The 16,492-nt window shown below is 53.3% G+C and overlaps 1 long non-coding RNA gene across 1 annotated transcript; it reads left to right on the plus strand.

Moving 5' to 3' along the window:
• The first annotated feature begins 4,420 nt into the window (after positions 1-4,420).
• LOC149128886 (uncharacterized) lies at positions 4,421-7,660 on the plus strand. The gene is made up of 3 exons (XR_016211885.1): positions 4,421-4,639; positions 6,018-6,397; positions 7,358-7,660. It is a non-coding gene; the product is annotated as an uncharacterized LOC149128886 (long non-coding RNA).
• The last annotated feature ends 8,832 nt before the right edge of the window (positions 7,661-16,492 follow it).

A 16,492-nucleotide genomic window follows, 5' to 3' on the forward strand; every position in this document is an offset into this window, starting at 1 on the left:
CACAGTGGTCCCCAAGGCTCGTGCCCGCAGGGGCTCCAGGGTCTGCCAGTTGCCCCGCGGCTTAGGGGTGGGCAGAGACCGGGAGTCAACTCAGAGGACGAGGCAAGGATTTTGTCAGCCTCTGGAATCCCGACTGTTTCATAAAATTTTATTTGGCCTCTGGGGAAAGAACTAGCTGTGAGCTAACAAGGGCAAAAGCACAGATGAAGAGGAGGAAAAAAAAAAAAAAAAAACAACCCTGTCTCTTAAAACACAAAGGCTTTGAGGTGCCTGCTGGAGTCGGCATAAAGTCAGTGGGGAGAGACACACCTTTTCAGAAAGGATGAACACAGGGCAGATGGGGGGAGAAGGGCTGGCGTTTTCCTTATTGCATTAGAACAGCCTGGAATGAAAAGGAAGCCCACTGTGTGGTCGGTGTGGGAGGCACCCGGCAAATACCAGAGGTGCTGGAGAAGCAAAGGCGGGAGGTGGAGGTGGCAGCGTCTTTTTGTTTTTGCAGATTTTCCCAAACACGCTCACTTTCATGACATCATGGGATCCGCACGCCCCTATGATGGCAAACAGAGAGGCGAGCAGTGCACTTAAAAAAGCAACAACGGCTCTTAGGAGACAAAATTCCTGTGGCATACAGTTCGCCCGTGTAAAGTGTACACGTCAATGGATTTTAGAATATTAACAGCTGCTCTAATTTCAGAACATTTTCAAAACCAAACTCTGCATCCATGAACAGGCCTCCCCGATTCCCTTTTCCCCCAGTCCCTGGCAACCACTAATCTACTTTCTGTCTCTCTGGATTTACCTGTTCTGGACATTTTACATAAATGGAATTATAGAACACAGAGTATTATGGACTGAATTCTGTCCCTGCCAGCCGTGGAATCCACGTGCTCAATGCTTACCTGGAATGTGAATTTATTTGAAAATGGGGTCATTGCAAATGCAATTCGCCAAGATGAGGACATTAGGATGATCTCTGATACAACATGATGGATATTCTTTTTTTAAATTATTTTATTTGAAAGGCAGAGTTATAGGAGTGGGGAGGGAGGGAGGGAGAGAGAGAGAGAGAGATATCTTCCATCCACTGACTCACTCCCCAAATGGCTGCAAAGGCCAGGGATGGGCCACGCCAAAGCCAGAAAACAGGCTGCAAGGGCCCAAGCACTTGAGCCACCCTCCGCTGCCTTCCTAGGTGCATTAGCAGGGAGCTGGATTGGTAGTAGAGCAGCCGGGACTTGAACTCTTGAACTGGTGCCCACGTGGAATATCAGCACTGCAGACGGCAGCTTAACTGGCTGCACCACAGCATCGGCCCAACGGGTGTTCTTATCACGAGGGAAACTTCAGGTACAGACACACACACGTAGACATAGGCAGAACGTCCTGTGTGATGGAGGCAGACATCGGGTGGTGCTTCCATAAGTCATGACCACCATGGTTGCCAGCAACCTCCAAAAGCCAGGTGAGGGCCACAGAGCCCCAGAAGGCGCAGCCCTGCTGCCACCTTGATCTTGCCTTTAGCCACCAGAGCTGTGAGACAATGAATTTCCGTGGGTTAAGCCTCGCAGTCTGTGGGACTCTGTTAAGGCAACTGCTGGTGAACGAATATGCGGAGTATTGTGTGTATGGCTCCTTCCACTTGGCACGCTTTTCTCAAGGCTCACACGTGTTCTAGCACACATCAGTGCCTCATCCCTGTTTATGGCTGGATACTATTCCATGCTGTATATACGGTACTTTCTGTTTACCCCTCCAGGTGTTAGGGAACGTTTGAGTGGCTTCCAGGTTGAGCTATTATGAAAAATGCTGCCACAAACATTCATGCATGAGTTTTTGTGAAGACAAATGGGGGTTTCAAAAGTTCAAGGAAAAGGCGTGCCATCATCTCATTTGGCTTTTCTTTTTTTAAAGATTTGTTTGAAATGGGGAGAGAGAGAGGGAGGGAGGGGGAGAGGGAGAGAGGGAGGACGGGAGGGAGGGAGGGAGAGAGGGAGGACGGGAGAGGGAGGGAGAGAGAGAGAGAGTCTTCCGTCCACTGGTTCACTCCTCAAGTGGCTACAACAGCCAGAACTGGGGTTGAGCCAGGCTGAAGCCAGGATCCTGGCACTCCACCCGGGTCTCCTATGTGGGTGGCGGGGACACAAGTACTTGGACCATCCTCTGCTGCTTTTCCAGGCATATTAGCAAGGAGCTGATCAGAAAGGGAGCAGCCAGGACTCAAACCAGCACGTCAGTACGGGATGCCACATTGTAGACTGTCCGCAGTGGGCATTGTGGTACAGTATGGCTCCTTCCACTTGGCACACTGTACCACAATGCCAGCTCCTCATTCTGTCTTTCCATGAGCCTTTTTAAGACTTTCACATTTTCCTTTCTCTCGGATACATACTCACATTTCTGCATTACAAGTGTGCAAACCCAGGCCCTCAGAGGTGACTTGCCCAAAGTTACCAGCTAGAACTGGAAAGAACTATCCCTCTAATCTAGATGTTTTGATTTCAAACTCAGATGCTTCCACTATCTCTCTCACACACATGCACACACAAACACACATGTGTACACATGCTCACATTCATGCTCACGTGTAAATACACTTATCCATCCACACATCAGCACCAGGACAGCAAACGCCTCTCAGAGCCCCTTGCTTGTGCCCAGGGTGCAAACACTCAGCAGAAGCCATGCCACAGAAGCGGCGCGATGCGGAGAGAAGTGAATGAGACTTCCCTGGGATAAATAAGTCAGAACATTGATTGGGATAGTACTGAGGGATTAGAACCAGAAAGATTTAAAGGGGTAAAGAGAGGTGAGTGGACAGCAAATGGCCCAAACTTGGCCTTCAACAGTGGGCACACAGCTTCTATCGATTGCGACGAGATTTCTGGAAATGAAAGCACTTTACCAGCAGAATAGTGCGCAAGTCAGAGATGTTGATGCGAAGACGGCAGTGTCTGAAGGCCGCGCAGGGCCGGGCTCTGGGACGGCTCTCGCCGGGGGAAAGCTTACATAAGCAAAGTTGCTGACGATCGGGTTAGCACAGGAAGATTTGATTTCACCGTTTGTGTGAGCGAGCGAGATCAGGAGCTATTCTGAGCAGCCGCAAAGGGAACGTGCCAGAACTCATAAATAAAGTAGTCAAGCTCGTCCAGGGGCCGTATCGAATGTGACATTCGCTCCCGCAGAATGTGTGAACACGGCATCTTTCAGGCTGCTGCTTCTTAAAACAAGCAAATACCTTAGTCCCAGGCAACAGTGGAGCCCAGCAGAGGGAAAGCCTCACCTGAGACAACGTGGGTCTGGACACAGTGGAGGAAGGAGCACTGCTCATTCGCTGAACAAATATTGATTCTGGATACTCTGCGCCCCGCCTTCCGTCTCTAGCCCCTCACCTGGCTTCATTTTGGTCTCACACTCTCATCTCTTACTACTTCCTGAATGTATTTTCTAAGTGTACAGAGGTACTTCAAAATGTTCAGGGGAAAGTGGAATGGAAAAATTTAGGGCTGGCAGGCATTTGGTTTAGTGGTTAAAGACACTGAGGGGCCAGCGCATAGCAGGTATAGCCTTGTGGCATAGCAGGTAAAGCCTTGGCCTGCAACACCTGCATCCCATATGGGAGCCTGTTTGAGACCCGGCTGTTTCACTTCTGATCCAGTTCTCTGCTGTGGCCTGGGAAAGCAGAAGATGGCCCCAGTCCTTGGGCCCCTGCACCCACGTGGGAGACTCAGAAGAAGCTCCTGGTTCTTGGTTTCAGATCAGCCTAATCCTGGCCATTGTGGCCATTTGGGGAGGGAACCAGCAGATGGAAGACCTTTCTCTGTCTCTCCCCCTGTCTCTCTATAACTTTCAAATAAATCTTTAAAAAAAAAAAAAGACACTGGAGAGCCCCACGTCTCATATCAGAGTGTCTAGCTCTTGCTAATGGAGACCCTGGGAGGCATTGATGATGCTTCAAGTAATGGGGTCTCTGCCTCCCCCACAGGAGACCCCATGGGATTGAGTTCCTGGCTTCTGGCTTTGGCCTTTGCCAAGCCCTGGGCATCACGGCATTTGCGGAATAAACCAGCAGGTGGGGATTCTCTCTCTCTCTCTCTCTTTCTCTCTCTCTCTCTGCCTCTCAAATTGGAAAAAAATGTGAAGTTTATTGTGGTATATAAAGTTTTGGAAGGTCACTGACTGTTTGCCTGCTGACTGCTCTGGGAGGGCAGGAACCTGCTCCCTCCGCCCACCCCCCAAACAGGTGATGGCTCCAGCCTCCTCATTCTCCCTGTTCCCTTTTTGCCCCCTCTCTCCAGTCCATCTTCTAAGAAACTGGACATGTTATCCTCTCGCTTAAAGTTCTCTGGGTTTTCCTTCGTCCAGGGACCTACACAGTCACATACCGTCTACCTGTGGCAGGTGGTCACAGGTGCAGACACTTTTTCCGACCCTCCTCCCTGGCTTAGGTGATTTGACTTTTCTCCAGCTGGCCTCAGCTCTTGGGGCTACTCCGCCCTGGATCTCAGCGTGGCTACCTTAAGTGAGAGATCCCGCCCCAAACTAGGAGCACCGGGCCACCAAGGAGGCCCATTCCCCTCCTGCTTCCTCTCCTTCCAAAACTACAGGTTTCAAACTGGCTCCAGCTCAGGCTCACCAGCAGGTCAGTTCTGTCCCCAAAGCCTGGTAAACAAGCTCATGCATGGAAAGTCCCTCATTGGCACACAGTCAGGACTCAAAAGTTGATAGTATTTAAATTTTTTAATATTTATTTCTATTTATTTGAAAGGCAGAGTTACAGAGAGAGGTAGAGACAGAGAGGTCTTCCATCTACTGGTTCACTCCCCCAGGTGGCTGCAACAGCTGCAGCTGTGCCGATCCAAGACCTCTAGGTCTCCCACCTGGGTGCAGGGGCCCAAGGACTTGGGCCACCTTCTACTGCTTTCCCAGGCCACAGCAGAGAGCTGGATCAGAAGAGGAGCAGCCGGGACTAGAACCAGCGTCCATATGGGATGCCAGCATTGCAGGCAACAGCTCTACCCACTACACAACACCTGCCTCTATTTCATTTTTTAAATAAAACCTTTGGGGCTGGCACGAAGCCGCTGCTTGCAACACTGGCGTCAGAGTGCTGGTTTGAGTCCCAGCTGTTCTGTTTCCAGCCAGCCTCTTGCTTATGTGCCCGGGAAGGCAGCGGAGGATGGCCCACATGCCTGGGCCCCTACCACCTACGTGGGAGACCTGGATGGAATTCTGGGCTCCTGGCTTTGGCTGCTGCGGTCACCAGTTGTACTAATCCATTTCCTTTTGCTATAGCAACATACTTGAGGTTAACTGATCGAGAAAAGAGGTTTACTTCATTCAGAGTTCTGGAGGTTCAAGGGTGGGGCGCTGACATCTGCTCAGCTCTGACAACGGCACTACAAGACAGGAGCGTGTGTGAAACTGAGACGTCTTATCCAGACAGGAAGCTGAAGGGTGAGACTGTAACTCTCACAAACCTTTCTGAGGGCAATGCCCAAGGACGTCCCCACGAGGCCCTACCTCTTGAAGGTGCCATGTCACCTCCCAAACCATCACCCTGGGGACAAACCACATCCCAACTGTAACATGCATTTTTCTCCTTGTGCCACCTTATTCATCCCACATCCCATGTGGCCTAGGGTGTTGTGTCTCCTCTCTCCCTCCCCGGCTGTCACCCAGGCTGGAAGCAATACGGGCAGCTGCCTCTTCTGTTAGCAATGGAGCCCGCGGGCAGTGCTGGTGCCAGGAATCGATGTCCATGCAGCTGGGTTCTTTCATATTTGTGTGGGGGCTGTCTCAGGGTGCCGAGAGCTCGGACACTTGAGCTAGGAACACACATCTCCAGACAAACAGCTCTGAGTTTGGGGCAGAGATCCTATGGACAGCTGGCAGATGCTGCCTGTCGGTGGATATTGGCAGGATTTGGGGAGGGGCTGAACTTTTTAAGGGAGGAAGACTGTGAATGATTGGAATGAAGAAGTGTTTTTTTTTTCTTTTGTTTTTAATAAACTTTATAGGATGACCACATGGGAGCTGCAAGAGAGATGTGCTATGATGAGGCCACCACGTGGGTCTCTGATTTAGCGCCTCCCTAGGACCGAAAAAGGCCAAAGCTGCCCAGTGGGGCTCCAGACTGTAAAGGCATGGGAAGGGCATCGGGACCTGGTGCAACGCAGAAGGAAGCTGAAACCATAAGTGAAAGAAGCCGGCCACAAAAGGCCACAGGCTCTCTGATTCCATTTACACGAGATGTTCAGCACAGGCAAATCTACAGAGACAGAATGAAGACTAACGACCGCCAGGGCTTTCTTTATGGGGTGGTGAAAATATTTCAAGATGAGACGGACGTGAGGGTCGCCCAGCTCAGAACAGGCCGTTCAACTGTGCACTTGAAAAGGTGAATCTGTAGGCTGTGAATTACTTTCAATAAAGCTGTTATTTTTTACATGTGACAAGTGTAAAGGTGTTTTGGGAACATACAAAGGTCTGATAGTCAAGTCTGGGCATTTGGGAAAGACTTCTCGGAGGAAATGATATTACCTACAGCCACAGCTGGAAAGTAAGTGGTGGCTGAAGGAAGATGGAAAGAACACTGCAGACAGAGGGAAAAGCAGGAATAAAAGCGTGGAGGTGTGGCTAGGCGTCCCCCAGCTCCCCTCCCAAGCCCCACCTGCCTCCATCTGGCACCTGAAAGGCATCTGTTGAACTCAGAGGTCTACAGTAGATGGGTGGGTGGGTGGATGAATGGATAGATAGACAGATGGACAGATGGATGGATGGCTGTATGGACAGGGGGATAACTGGATGGGCAGAGGGAGAGCAAGTGGGTAGATTGACAAATGTATGGTGGATGAATGGATGATATGTGGATGAATGGAGTGTGGCAACGCAGGCGCATTTAATCCAATTAACACCTGTCCCAGACTTCATGGTGTTACTTCTTGGATATTCTGGGCTATGTTAGGCACCTGGGGAAATGTGAAATAAGGAACACACAGAGTATACCCCTTGGGGAGCTTGCAACTAATTGTGGAAACGGCTCCTTGCTGAGCAAAGGAGACAGTGGTAGAGCCGCATTACCCTCGCTGCTAAGGGACTTGGGATGACAGGGACACGGATGACTGCATTCAGAGGGTGGCAGAGGCGGGGGAACCAGAGGAAGTGGAGTCAGAGAGGTGGCAGAGGAAGCATCTCACCCCTGGCCCCTGCAGGGGGAAACAAGCACGGGACAGGCTCTGGACAAGGCCTGGTGCTGCCTGGGGCTTGGGGGACCTGGGTGCTGTCCTCTCCAACTGTGAGGCCCTGTGTGACTGTGGACCAGCTGCTAACCCTCTCGGTTTCTGCTTCTTTGTGGCAGAGGAAATGCGACCAGAGAGTTCCGAAGGCCCCTGGGCGAGGCTGGGTCTGCAGAGCCTTGAGGTGGACATGGCTTTTAAGGTTCATGGCAGAAGACGAAGCAGAACCTGGTCCTGGATCCTCACCCAGCCACCCCTTGAGCTGGACCCCGGCAGTGTCTCGGGCAAGCGTCTTAACCGCCCAAATCTAATTTCCTTCATTTGCAACATGAAGTTATTAGCAATATCTCATAAAGTTGTTGTGAGGACTGAAATAAATGTTTGTAATTTTTCTAGGGCACCCAACATGTCAATTAAAAAAGCATTAATTCACATCTCTTGCTTACGGCTCTCTGTTTGGGACACATATTTTAGGTCATATTTCACATCGTGTTCCTTTTTGCTTTGAGAATACCCAGCACTAGGGTCCAGCCCCAGCAGCCATACTCATACTATGTAACGCTGTTCTCTTGGGGGCAGAGTTGGTCACCTGACCCAAAGTGGACCAATCAGATTGGATAACTTGGGAATTCAGAACTGGGACAAAGACAGCAGTCAGACTCTGCTGGGTACTTGAATCACTGAGCAATGAACTTGAGAATCAAGTGTGCTTCAGGAAACAGAGGAAGGAGGGAGGGAAGAGAGGGAGGGAGGAGACAGAGGGAGAAGTTGGGGAGAAGGAAGGGAAGGAGGGAGGCAGGGTTCCTCCACTACTTTGACTTATTGTGTCAACAATTAACCAGGGCATTGCTACCTTCTCCTGAATGACAGGTGACTTCCTGACTGAGGTCATCACGTCACAGCAGGATCTTTCCCATGTCTGTCGCCCAGGGCAGACTCTGCTAGATGTGCTGACAATGGCTGGGGATTGCCTCCTCCTGCTGGTGGGCCAGAAACAACCTGGGGTGTGGGACTGCGTTCAGGAACACAGACCACTGAGGTGGCCACCCGGCTGCTCTCTCTGGAGACGGGAAGGTGCTCAGGACTGGAAGCACCCTAAGGGCCCAGTGCTACCCTACACCATGGAGTGCAGCACCTGCCAAAGCCATCGTCTGCCCCAGGGCCCCTCTGCCAGCTCCCCCACCTTAGCTGACCTGAGCCTGCCCTTGCTCACCAACATCTCTTTTCTACCTTTGCTGCACCTCATGGCGTCTGCCCCTACTGCTCATTTAGTCTTGGCTCAAACCCCTGAGAGGCTGTGTTGGTTCAGTTGCTCACCATTAACCCTGTGGAGTACCAAGCTCCTACGGTGCTGTCTCTTGGTCACTGGGCTGCCCACAGGTGACTGCCTTTGTACAGGTGTGCACCTTAATCCAGTGAGCAAGGGGTGGGTCACGTGGTAGCATTTTTCTACAAGGGGGCTGTGGGTGAGGCAGCTCTTACAGCATAATACATCTTTCTCCAACAGAGGTGGACAGGGAGCAGATGAGGTTGTGGATGTGGATAGGCTTTGGAAAGAATAATGGACTGTGCTGGCACAAGACGACACACATTATTCATGATATTAACAAGGCTGTTGTTACGGAGAGCAGTGGAAGTTTTCCTTGTTGGTCAAGGGCAGTGGTAAGCAGTGGCCAAGGTCTTTGATGCCCACACCTTTGCCAGGGAAGTTGCTGGGACCCCCAGCCTCCCTCTCATCATCAAGGTCACCTAGAATCGTCTGAGCCCGCTTTCCTGCTCTGGGGGCTCAGCATCTCTACCCCCCACCCCCAGAAAGCTCACAGAGCTCTTTGAGGCTCCCGCAGGTCCCCACGGGCTTTCTCTTTCGAGCTGGTGCTACTGGGGACTTGGCGCTTTCCAAAGGACTGGGGACCCAGCCTGCTGCTTCTCTAAGCCCTGCCCACAGCAAGCACAGAGGCTGTGGCTGCTCATGACCCTCCCACCACCCCAGTTCACGTGTTCCAGCCCTGGAGAGAGCGAGAAGGACTCTTCCTCTTTCATGCTTTGTTTATTTTTATCTTATTTGAAAAGCAGAGTGTGTGTGTGGGGGGGGGGGGTTGTCTTCCATCCTCTGGGTCTCTCCACAAATGCCCATAACAGCCAGGACTGGACCGAGCCAAAGCCAGGAGCTAGGGACTCACTCTGGGTCTCCCTTGTGGGTGGCAGGGATCTGACAACTTGAACGAACATCAGTGTGTGCATTAGCTGAAAGCTGGATTGAAAGTACAGGAGCTGGGACTTGACCCAGGCACTCTTCTCTGGGATTCAGGCATCCCAAGCAGTGTCTTAACCACTGCACCAAATACCTGCTCCTCCTCTTCTTTCAAAGCCCTAAATCCCGGAGAAGGGAGCATGATTGATTCAGTGTGGCTCAGGGGCCACCCCTGAACACCCCAGGACAATCAGCTACAGCTGATGGGGGCGTGAGGGTCATTGAGTCAGCCCACAGGCACCAGCGATAGTGCCCTTATATCAGGGAAGCTGCCGCTAGGCCAGCCTCAGAGGGCTGGGGGCATGTTACAGGGACACGCTGTGCCGCTAACTTCATTTCTCCCACCTGGGCCCGTTCACTCCTCCTTAGGCAACCTGGCGGTCCCCCGCTCCCGGGAGGTCACCATATTGATGCTTAGCTTGGTGTGGACATAGCACATGACAGCCCAGAACCCCTGGACTCAAGCGATCCTCCAGCCTCAGCCTCCCGAGTAGCTGGGACTACACGTGCACACCACGGCACCCAGCTACTAGCTTCATTTATTTTTTTTTTTTTAAAGAAAGAGAGATAAAGAGTCAGAAAAGATCTATTTACTGGTTTACTTCCCAAGTGCCTGGAACAGCTGGGGCTGCCCCAGGCCAGAGCCTCAAGCTTAGACTCAATCCAGGTCTCCCACAAGGGTGGCAGGGACCCAGTACTTGAGCCACCATCTGCCACCTCCTAGGGTGCTCACTGACAAGAGCTGGGTTGGAAGTGGAGTTGCTGGGGCCCAAACCCAGAAATCTTGGTCTGGGGTGCAGGGGTCTTAGCCACTGCAGCAGGTGCCTGCCCCTGACTTCCTTCTTAGTTAAGTTTTTCCCATAAGGTAGAGCACATGGCCCCCATATCTCCAGGCTTGAGATGAACCCCCTGGAAGACAGCAGCTCTCTCCCTACAAGTCAGCAAAAGTCCAGACCAAGTAAGTCCCCTCAGACCTGGGACCTGGCACTGGCTGGCTATGGCTCTTTGCTTTCGGTCTGGTGGGGGTAGGGGTTGGGAGGAAGAGAGAAAGAGGAAGGAAGGTCATAGCATTCACTTAGTATCTACCTTATGAGGTCACTGTTAGGCCCACTGCCACGTGGAACACATTCCAACCGCACCTGTTACCAAGGCGGCCCCATTCTGCCCAACAAAAGCCCCGTGTCTGACCTCTCCAAGCCCAAGACAGAGGATTCGGGCGAGGCTCTGAGGAAGCTGAGTTGTCCTGCCGAGGACAGAGGAGAGCTTGGGGCAGTGAGTGCAATAACTGACCGAGCTGGCACCCGGCTCAGCGTCTCCCAGGGACTGCCTTGTGAAACCCTCACTACGACCCTGTTATCTCCAGCTTTTATTATCCTCATCTGCAGGCGACATTGAGGTTCAGAAAGGGTAGGAAACTCCCCTAGGATCACACAGCTGATAAGATGCAGAGCGGGAGCCCAGGGTCAGGCTACCTGGAAACAGGGCCCTTGCATTTGTCTATAGCGTCATTTTGCCTCTCAAGGAAAAGACATGCAAAAAAGAGGAGGAGAGCCAGAAGGCAGTGGGGGCTGTGGCAAGAAAATGTCCATGTCACCGTTCAGGGTTCGTGTGGAGCCGTGTGACCTGCAGCATCTGCAAGCCTCGCTCCGACTTCCCTGCTCCCTCCGCCTGCCTCACCCCTGCACACCCTCTGCAGGAGGGTTTGAGGGAAGTAGAAGGGGCTGCCTGAGCCGCACACCTCGGCTGGAGCTGTGTAAAACTGAAAGAGCAGGCCTGGGGCAGAGGCCCAATGCAGACACCGAATGCATGTAGCAGAAGCCACAGCTCCACGGCAGACGTGGGGCGGGGGGCGTGTAAAGACTCAAGGCATTCCAGAACTCTCTGAAGAATTGAGGAGAGTGATGCACTTCCAACGGGTGTGGAATATGAACTTGAACAGATTTTTTTTTTTTTTTTTTGAAATAGCAAGGGAAGGCGGTTACACAGAGATGGTGTACTGAGACTTAAAGAGGCCTCCTACTCTGATAGACCGCTGCCCCTCTGTGTCCCATGCCTCCACCCTCAGGCTGGGGTCTGAGGTTCCAGGTTCTGTCTGGCACAGGGTGAGTCGATGACATTTGTAGGAAAGAGGCCCAGGAGGGACTTGGAGTTCTTGGACTTGTTTTCTGACCTACAGCACATTCTCTCGTCAGGCTGGGGTATGGGGGTGGGGGGCCAGGATGCTGGCTCTCAGATCGGGGGCTGGCCCTGCTGCCTTAGGTGGGAAGGATCCAGGGCTTGGCCTGGGGCTAAGTCTGCAGACAGGCCCCAACTGGCTCTGGCTCTAAGGGGGCGGGGTGGGGGGGGCAGGCAGCCAGGCAGCACTTGGCAGGAGCCAGGCAGCAGGAAGGAGGGAGCTGGTGGAGGCTGATGAGAAGAAGCTCTGCAGGACGGGGCCTGGAGGGGGAGGGCGGCGGCCAAGGCTGCAGGGGCAGGCGGCGGGCAGCAGGGAGGCAGGCTTGTGCGGCTGCCCACCTGGGCAGACTCAGGGGCTGCTGGGTCTCCCAGGGCAGCAGGCTTGGCGGGAGGCGGCCGGGAGCGGGCTGGCAGTGGCAGGGCGCACAGGCCTGCCCCATGCTTGTCCCCCCTTTCCTACACCTGCTTCCTCCCGGTCTCTGCTGTCCCCCGAGGCTTCCGCCTCACGGCCTGCAGCCTCACCTCTACCCGGTGACCCCCAAATTGTCTCTTAGGAGGCCCCTGACCTTCCATCTCCCATGTACCACCGCCCCCTCAAATTCAGAGGGTGCCAACTGAACCCTCGCTGCGGCCCCAGGCATGGGGGGAGAGGGACAAGAGGCCAGGGGGAGAGCGCCATCTCAGGGCCCTGGCCCCCGCCAGAGCCATGCTTCCCAGGAGCCCCACTGCACCCGCGGCCCTGTCCCCAGGGTGGCCGTGTCCCCAGGCCTCACACCCTTGCCCTCTTGCCTTTCCAGTCATGCTCCCCCTCTCCCGCCCACCTGGCGGGAGGGCAGCCTGAGGCTCATGGGCCAAGCCTGGCAGAGCCTGGCTCCGGGCTGGGGGCTAAAACCAAGAACACGGTGACCCGCGATGCCCACGGGACTCTGACTCCCGTAGCTGAAGCTCCCCCAGGACCTCGCAGGGAAGGGTGAGTGGAAAGACGGTGTGAGACCTTCCTGCATGCCCCTCAGGTCAGCAGCCCCCGCCCCAGGAGGGCCTGTGCCCCCTCAATCCTTAAAGTCACTCCCCGGCAGGGTCCAGCCTGCTCGCGCTCCAGCAGAAGCAGCGTCTGCCACCCTTCGGCCTTGCTGGATGACGACTCTAACACAGTTTGGTTTTTCTAATAGACTGGGCTCTGGGAACCCCTCGCCCCGGCTGGGGGCACGCCAAGGGTGGGGACGGGTCACGAGCCTTCGGTGGGACCTTGGTCTGGTCTCTAACATTTGTGTTGATTAAAAAAAATAATAATAATAACACTCTGCTTAAACCTGGTTGTTTTAAAACTGGGGGCTCTGATTTGATTCAAAATTTTCTTCCTCTGCCAAGCAAGCTAGGTTGGGAGCTACAGGAGGCTGAAGTGTGAGTGTGCGTGTGTGAGAGATAGAGAGAAAAGGAGAAAGGACTGGGGGGACCACGTGGTGTCTCAACACACACACACTCACCCCTTGTCCAGTCTCAGCCCAGGGTTGGAGAGAATAAAGAGGGAAGCAGCTGTCCCCCCACCCACATCTGACTGCGGGCAGTGGTTCCCTTTCTCTGCACCCTGGCTCTGATGGACTCAGCCCAAAGCCTGGTGGTCATAGGTGGAGACCCCTGAAGGCCCCACGGCCCAGGGACTCATTCCTGGCCCCTCTCCCAGGCTCTGGGGATCCAACCCTGGAAGACGTGATATCTTCCAGTTCACCCTCGACCGGCCCCTCAGCCGTGGACCCCCACTGAGACAGTGCCCGTGAGTCTGGGGCCCCCAACCTGGCCTTGGCACCTCCCAGGAGCCGAGCCCGATGGGCCTTTCCCTGGCACCCGTCTTGTGGCCCTGAGGCAGGGGCCAGCCTTTGGCAGGCAGACATCCAACCAGCGAATGCCATGTCCCTCTCTCCTTCTTGTGGTCACCCCCAAACGTGACAGACAGCACTCCTGGCCTCCCATTTCTCGGCTTTGGGGGAAGGGGACCAGGGAAGGTCCCTCCCCTTCTCTGCAGAGTCCTGAGTTTCTCCAGCCTGCTAGATCTCTCCTGGTGAAACCCAACAAACCAGTTTGGTTTCTCTCCCCCTGGGGGCAGAATCTAGGGTGGCCTTCACTGTGCAGTGACCTCTGGGGCTGGAGATTCCTATCAGGACCTCCCACCAAGCGGCTACACCCAGGAGCCGGAAACCTAGGAGGAAACCCAGAAGCAGGGTCACCAGACCCAATATGGGCTCCAGGCTCACGTTCAGGGCCCAGGTATCAGCACTGCCCTCGCTGGTTTCCCCGGCCCAGTTCCTTCCTTCCACCGGAACTGCTCCCCCTCATATCTTCATATCCCTATCGTGTAGAGAAGAACACATCAACTCCTTACTCCCAAATTCTAGCCATCTTTCAATCTGACCTCCAACCTCATCTCCAGCCAGGTGCACACCTGTACCCATGGCTTAGTCCTAATCCCAGGTAGCGACTGCCCCTACCCTCAGCACTGTACTGAGGACTGTGAGGTTGTATCAGGGCCCAGCGGGAAGGAGAGTGCTGTGATCAGTTAGTGATGTCTGCTGTGGATGCAGAGGTGGCAGAACAGCAAGATTTTTGCACCTTGAACTTGTTGTATCAAACTACCCATATTTTTCCACCTGGAGTTCCCCCTGGAATCTCCCCGACTCCACTTTCAGGACTGGGACATGTACCAGATTACTGTCACTGTAAATGCCACACTTGTCCCTGAACACATACTTATAGACACTGTCACCCCTGCCAAGACTCCTTTCTACCTGTCTTTTGTTTGTCAAATCTCTCCTTTTTCCTTCCTTCTAATGAGCTGGGGTGGCCACACATCTCAGTTTGCCTGAACTTGCACGGTGGTGCTAGCATAATTAGTAATTAACCATCATTATTAATAGCACCCTCTTCACTTTCATACATGTCCCAGTGTGCACTGTGAATCCTCTTCGCTCACCCAGACGCCAGCAGTCATGATTGCTGTAGGCCCTTGTGTCATTTTTTAGGTCTGTCTGACCAGCACCCAGCCCAGTATCTGGCACAGATTGGGATCATCAGAGGGGAGGAGAATTAAACAGGCAAGAAGCAGGAGGAAAAGCAGACAGAGGGGTGAAGTAGGGAGAGCTGGTGCTAGGTCGCATGTGGAACAGCCTATAGCTCCCTCGGAGAGAAACCAGGGGTCCCAACCAGGCCCACACGCAGGTCTCCACCAGGAGTCGACGCAACAGAACTAATCCACGGAGGACACTAGGAGTGAGGAAGAGCCAGTCCCTGCTAGCTGGTGCTGTAGCAAAGTAAGAATTCTAAAAATACCGCCGACCACCCAAGAGGAAGTTGGCACAGCCAGGGGCTTGCCTAGGTTTGGTGTTGGTAGCACGCTACCTGCTCTCCTTGCCGGGCTCAGAGAGGGTCCCAGCCACAGTCCCGAAGCCTCAGCATCTCCACACTTGCAGTTCTCACTGCCTGGAGTGTGCCTTCCTCCAGCGAACTCCTCTCCCCAGAAGTCTCAGGGACCTCCGATCAGCCAGCTGCAGGGGTCAGCCCCGCCCCCAGCACAGATCATGGGTAGACGGCCCCTCCAGTCGTGGCCCCTCCACAGCCCTGCCACTGCGTCTTCCATCATCTACTGACCTCCCTCACAGGACTCTGAGAGGTGAGAGCAAGGGTTGGGAATCAGACGGCTGGGCTTGAATCCTGCCCCATCGTTCACACGGACCGCCTGACCTTGTACTACGGTAGTCCACCTGCTACCTGTAACTTCACTCTCCGCAGTTAACTATGGTCTAATACGATGAAATGGAAAGTTCCAGAAATAAACAATCACGCACTGTTCTGAGTGGCGCAATGAAATCCCACGCTACCGTTCCGTCCTACTTTGTCTGCCAGGGACTTGAATCACCCCTTTGTCCGGGGGCACCGGTGCCCTGTGTGTTACCTGCCCGCGGAAGCTCCAGGAACTCGTATTGACAGAACAATGGCCCCAGAGCGCAAGAGGAGCGGGGGGCCGGCAATTTTATTACAGTCTGTTGTTGTAATTGTTCCATTTTATGATAAGTTACTATTAATCACTCTCTTACTGTGTCTTGTTTATAAATTGAACTTTATCACAGATATGCATGTATAGGAAAAATACGGCATATCTAGGTTTCAGGTATCCACTGGGGGCTTGGAAAAGATCCCTGTGGTTTAGCGGGGGCTCCCGTGCCTCCTGGAAAATCGCTGGCATGTTATGAGGGTCACATGTGTTAAAGCACAGGGAGTGTTTACATCCAGACACATCACAAACACCCTTATTATTTGCACCAAGTACTAACAGAATTAAAAGGTAACTATTTGGGAGCAAAAAGTTTTTTGAGATCTGGGGCCAGTGTTGCCGCACAGCTGGTTAAGCTGTCGAATGTCAGGTCACATTGGAGTCCTGGGTCTCACCCTGCTCCACTTCCAATTCAGCTCCCTGCTAACGCACCTGGGAAAGCAGCAGAAGATGGCTCAGGTGCTTGGGTCCCTGCACCCACGTGGTGACCAGGATAGAGTTGTGGTTCTTGGCTTCCATTTGGCCTAGACCTGGCTGTTGCAGCCATTTGGGGGAGTGAGCCAGTGGATGGAAGAATCTCTCTCTCTCTCTCTCTCTCTGTTGCTCTGTTTTTCAAATACATTTTGAAACTCTTGCAGTTTTTGCATAAAATGCATTATCTTGGAAGTTTTTTTAAAGAAGACTTTATTTATTTATTTGAGAGGTAGAGTTACAGACAGTGAGAGGGAGAGAGAGGTGTTTTTGTTTTTTTGTTTGTTTGTTTGTTTTTGACAGGCAGAGTGGACAGTG

This window comes from Oryctolagus cuniculus, chromosome 1 (assembly GCF_051225735.1).
Source record: "Oryctolagus cuniculus isolate XC-2025 breed Fujian yellow rabbit chromosome 1, ASM5122573v1, whole genome shotgun sequence".
Classification (NCBI taxonomy): domain Eukaryota; kingdom Metazoa; phylum Chordata; class Mammalia; order Lagomorpha; family Leporidae; genus Oryctolagus; species Oryctolagus cuniculus.